Below are 6,000 nucleotides of genomic sequence, written 5' to 3'. Positions count from 1 at the left end.
GTTCATTGGAAGGACTGATGCTAAAGCTGAAACTCCAATACTTAGGCCACCTCATGCAAAGAGTTGACTCATTGGGAAAGACCCTGATGCTGGGAGGGATTGGGGGCAGGAGGAGAAGGGGACGACAGAGGATGAGATGGCTGGATGGCATCACCGATTCTATGGACATGAGTTTGGGTAAACTTTGGGAGTTGGTGATGGACAGGGAGGCCTTGAGTGCTGTGATTCATGGGGTCACAAAGAGTCAGACATGACTGAGCGACTGAAATGAACTGAACTGAACTGAATATTTCATTGTATCGCTAAACCACTTCAGAAGCTCGCGACTGAGCTGCATATGCCGGCTCCCGGCAAACCACATCTTCTTTACCCATTCATTACTTGATGGACTTTCAAGTTGTTTTCATTTTTAACTGTTATGAATAAGGCTGCTGCAAACATTAGTGTATAAGTTTTTGTACAGACATATGTATGTAACTCTCTTGAAATTATTCCTTCATACTACCTGGGAGTGGACTTGCTGGGTCGTGTGGTAACGCTATGCTGAACTTTTTGAGAAATTGTCAGACTATTTTCCACAGTAGCCGCTCCATTTCACATTCCTACAATGAACGAGGCTCCAATTTTTCTGCATCCTCGCCAACTCTTGTTATTTTTTGTTTTCTGTTTAGATATTTATTTATTTGCCTGCATTGGGTGTTAGTTGTGGCATGCGGGATCTTTGTAGCGGAACGCAGACTCAGTAGCTGTTCCTAGGCGTGTAGGATCTTGATTCCCTGACCAGGGATCGAACCTGCATCCCCTGCATTGGCAGTCAGGTTCTTCTCCACCCGCCCCCTCCAGCAGCGAAGTCCCATAAGAAGTTTTTAAGTTTTCGTAGTAAAATTTTAAAATTGATAACTGAGTTTTCCAATTTTGTAGTTTTTCAAGAATGTTTTGGCTATTCTGGGTCTCTTGTAACTCTACATAAACTTTAAGATCAGCTTGTTCAGTTTTTCAAAAAAGGCTGTTGGGATGCTGACATAGACTGCACTGTTTGTAGAATTAACTCAGGGAGTGATGACATTTGATGAAAGCTTCCCATCTGGGAACGCAATGATTTTCCATTTATTTAGATCTTCTCTAATTTCTTTCAATAATATTTTATAGTTTTCAGTATATAAGTGTTGCACTTTTCGATTAAATTTATTCCCATGTAACTTATTCTTTTTAATGCGATCGTTTATAGAATTGTTTTCTTAATTTCATTTTTAGATTGTTCATTGTTAGTATGAAATGTACCTGACTTTTGTTTATTGATCTTACATTCTACAATCTTGCTGAACTCAGTAAATCTAGTAGATTTCTGGTGAATTTTTTAGGGTTTTCTGTACTTAAGAGCATGTCATCTGCAAATAAAGATGGTTACACGTCTTCTTTTCCAGTTAGGATGCCTTTGGCTTTTCCTTGCCTAACTGCCTGGCTGGGGCCCCCAGCAGCGCTGAAGAGAAGCGGGGAAGTGGACATCCTTGCCCGCCGGATCCCAGTGGGAAAGCTGTTGGCCTCTCACCATGAAGTGTTATGTCAACTGTGGGTCCCTCTTGGAGACGCTTTATCAGGTGGAGAACATTCCCATCTGGTTGGTTGAGTGTTTTTGTCATGAATGGAGGTCAGGTTTCTTCTCATGCTTTTGTTGCCTCTACTGATGATCATATGGCTTTCTTTCCCTTATTTATTTAGTGTGACTTGTAACACAGATTAAGTTGCACACGTTGAACAAACCTTACATTCCTGGCATAAATCCCACTTACTCACCATATAATCCTTTTTATGTGCTGGGGGATTCAGTTTGCTGGTTATGGCATGCAGGCTCAGGTGCCCCGAGGCATGTGGGATCTTAGTTCCCTGACCAGGGATTGAAAGGCAAATTCCCCTGCACTGGAAGGCAGACTCTTAACCACTGGACCAGCAGGGGAGCCCTAGAGCTGTGACTCGTGCTGAGGACCCAAGTATGCGGTGAGTCACTTTCGTTGCCGCTTTGAAGACTCTTTGTGCGTTTGCCCTTCAACAGTTGAGTTAATATGTATACAGGTTTGAATCTCTTTAGATTTATCCCACTTGGAGATTGTTGAGCTTCTTGGGTGTGTAGATTAATGTCTGTTAAAAATCAAATTTGGGACATTTTGGTGATTCCTTCTTCGTATCTTCTTTCTTCCCCTTCTCTCGCTCCTCTCCTGGGACTCTTATTCCAGGTATCTTGGAGTCTTAGCTGTGCCTTGCAGGTCTCTTCAACTCTGTTTATTTTTTAAATTTTTTCTGTTTCTTATACTGGATCATGTAAACTGACCTGTCTGCAAGTTCAGTGATTCTTCCGCCTGCTCAAATGTGCTGTTGAGCGCTTTGAGTGAGTTTTTTATTCCTGTGATTATACTTTTCAACTCCATAATTTCTATTTGATTCCTTAACTTTTTTTATTGTGTTAAAATATGCACAATGTGAACTTTGTCACTGTAACCATTTTTAAATGTACAGCTCAGTGTCATTCAGTATGCTCACGTTGCTGTGTAACCGCCCCCGTCTCCAGGATGTTTGTTTTATCATCTGTGCTGAAACTCTGCGCCCATCAGACGCTAACTCCTCATGCTCCCTTCCTGCAGCCCCTGGTTCCCACTGCTCTACACTCTGCCTCTGTGAATAACCATCCTGGGGACCTCGTCTAAGTGGAATCATACCATGCTTGTCTCTTCAGTTCAGTTCAGTCGCTCAGTTGTGTCCGACTCTTTGTGACTCCATGAACTGCAGCACGCCAGGCCTCCCTGTCCATCACCAGCTCCTGGAGCTTGCTCAAACTCATGTCCATCCAGTCAGTGATGCCATCCAGCCATCTCATCCTCTACCGTCCCCTTCTCCTCCTGCCTTCAATATTTCCCAGCATCAGGGTCTTTTCCAATGAGTCAATTCTTCGCATCAGAGGGCCAACGTATTGGAGCTTCAGCTTCAGCATCAGTCCTTCCAGCGAATATTCAGGACTGATTTCCTTTAGGATGGACTGGTTGGATCTCCTTGCAGTCCAAGGGACTCTCAAGAATCTTCTCCAACACCACAGTTTAAAAGCATCAATTCTTCGGTACTCAGGTTTTTTCACAGTCTAACTATCACATCCATACATGACTACTGGAAAAACCATAGCTTTGAAGAGATGGACGTTTGTTGGCAATGTAATGTCTCTGCTTTTTAATGTCCTGTCTAGGTTGGTCATAGCTTTTCTTCCAAAGAGCAAGCGTCTTTTAGTTTCATGGTTTGTCCTCTTGTGTCTGCTTATTTCTCACAGCATGGTGACTTGAAGCTTCATCCATGCCGTATCATACATCAGGATTTCACTCTTTGTGAAGGCTGCATAATATTCCACCCTGTGTATGCACCCAGTGGTGCTTACCATCTCATGTGTGCATGGATGCTTGTCCTCATTCATGTTGCATGGCTGGGGGTTGCTGGGGCTCTGCCTGCCCTCTTCACTTAAGGAGCTGGGCTGATGAGATGACCAGTCTTGGATATCTCTGGTCTTTCTGGCTTAAGGAATGAGAACTCTGGAAGGTCTTATACAGCAGCTAAATGCTCTGGTGTGAAGAGGCCACGTGTCACATCCCCTCACACCCCGTTGGCCAACACTGGTCACATGGTCCCGCTGACCACGAGAGACGGCAGTATGGCCCTCTGTGCACTGGCCGGCGCAGAGCTGGCACGAGTGAGCACACAGCCCTCCTTCCTGCGTTCACAGCCACCGCACCTACCTACCCCACCTTAGTCATTCGGTCTTTCGGTTCATCCGGTTAGTAATGAGCAGTCGCCTTGGCACTGAACACTCCTTCTTCATAAGTGATCTGGCGTCATGTTATGAAACTTTCCTATGGTTTCTGCCAAGTGAAAATTGTCCGCCTTATCCCTTATCTTGTGTGTGTAGTCGTCCAGATGCTCCTCTGCCGCACCCAAAGCCGCACCTACTGCAGACCCAGGGATCCCCTCCCCAGTAACACAGCCACCCTTGAACAGCTCCAGTTTTAATACCTAGACCCCACAGGAGTTCTCGTTCCAGCAATATTTACACAGGAACATTTTCTATGAATAGCACCCTGAATCGATAAAAGAACTTAAACAGAATGGCATGCGGGGAATGTTGATGAAATCTCAGACATGATGGCTAGATGATCGCCATCCTGCCAGGGTGTCATGCAAAGCTCGGGGGTCAACACCTGCCTGTGTGGACGGTGGGTGAGCTGGGGCTGTGAGAGGCTGCTCCCTCAGACAGGTGTGTTCACATCCGTGTTCATCCCCGTGTTTGGGAAGCGCTTCACTTACACGTATGTGTACTTACTGGCTTTTAGTTACATTATAATTTTTCCCATGTAGACTTCCAGCTGATATCTTCATGGAGAATGTCTAATTCTTGAGAATTGTCTCTTGCCATTAAATGGAAGAGGCCTGTATCTGAGCAGTCAATCACAGTACATGGCCTAAATTTTTCATATGGTGTCTGTTCTGTAGCATAGATTGTTACCTTTTCCAGACTCTAAAATCTTTCCATGCTCACTGTTATTACTGCTATGCAGACTACATTTTCATGTTTACTACGATTATGGATGAACGCTTTGTCCCCATCCACACTCATCAGTTGATTTTTTGTCCTGTGCAAAGAGGTTGAAGCACAAGCAAAATACATGAACTTTTGAGCATCATATATCACAAGGTACCCAGGCTCCATATTTTTAAAAATGTTACCATTTGGAAGAATATGTATTTAATAAGTTTCCAAATGCACTGCACCTGTGGTTGCTGTATTTGAGGACAGGATTCAGGCCACAGTCCCGTGTTTAACATCCCCGGTGGGTGATTTCCTCCAGGATGCGCACTGCTCAGTTCACTGGCCGAGCGGCGCCCGCTGTTGAAGTGTGGCTGGTTCCAGACGTCGGAGCACTGGCCCTTCGGCAACTGGAGCGTGTCCTCCTCAGGAGCCAGTTAGCATGGAGCCTACCAGACCAGACACCACGCTGCCCTCCTGTCAGGGGCTGGAATAAATCCCACACTTTTGTGTCACTGAATCACTGGGCTGTACACCTGAAACTGACACAGCATTATAAATCAACTACATTTCCATTAAAAAAAATTTTAAGTAATAGAGGATGGTAAAGATTAAAAGAAAGCAAGCTGGAGTAAGAAGGAGGCACTGTGCTGCCCCCTGCTGGAACCTCTACTAGTGATCAGTTCAGTTCAGTCTCGGTCCCATCTGACTCTTTGTGACCCCATGGACTGCAGCACGCCAGGCCTCCCTGTCCATCACCAACTCCTGCAATTCACTCAAACTCATGTCCATCGAGTCAGTGATGCCATCCAGCCATCTCATCCTCTGTCGTCCCCTTCTCCTCCCGCCTTCAATCTTTCCCAGCATCAGGGTCTTTTCCAATGAGTCAGTTCTTCACATCAGGGGGCCAAAGCATTGGAGCTTCAGCTTCAGCATCAGTCCTTCCAATGAATACTAAGAACTGATTTCCTTTAGGATGGACTGGTTGGATCCCCTTGCAGTCCAAGGGACTCTCGAGAGTCTCCTCCAGCACCACAGTTCAAAAGCATCAATTCTTCGGCACTCAACTTCCTCTGTAGTCCAATTCTCACATCCATACATGACCACTGGAAAAATCATAGCTTTAGACTTGACAAAGTACTGTCTCTGTTTCTTAATATGCTGTCTAGGTTGGTCATAGCTTTTCTTCCAAGGAGCAAGCGTCTTTTAATTTCATGCTTGCAGTCACCATCTGCAGTTGATTTTGGAGCCCCCAAAAATAAAGTCTGTCACTGTTGCCACTGTTTCCCCATCTGTTTGCCATGAAGTGATGGGACCAGATGCCATGATCTTAGTTTTCTGAATGTTGAGTTTTAACCCAACGTTTTCACTTTCCTCTTTCACTTTCAAGAGGCTCTTTAGTTCTTCTTCACTTTGTGTCACAAGTGTGGTGTCATCTGCATATC

This window comes from Bubalus kerabau, chromosome 14 (genome assembly GCF_029407905.1).
Source record: "Bubalus kerabau isolate K-KA32 ecotype Philippines breed swamp buffalo chromosome 14, PCC_UOA_SB_1v2, whole genome shotgun sequence".
Taxonomy (NCBI): domain Eukaryota; kingdom Metazoa; phylum Chordata; class Mammalia; order Artiodactyla; family Bovidae; genus Bubalus; species Bubalus kerabau.
The sequence above is the reverse complement of the archived record's forward strand: the minus strand, read 5'-3'. Positions refer to the sequence as shown.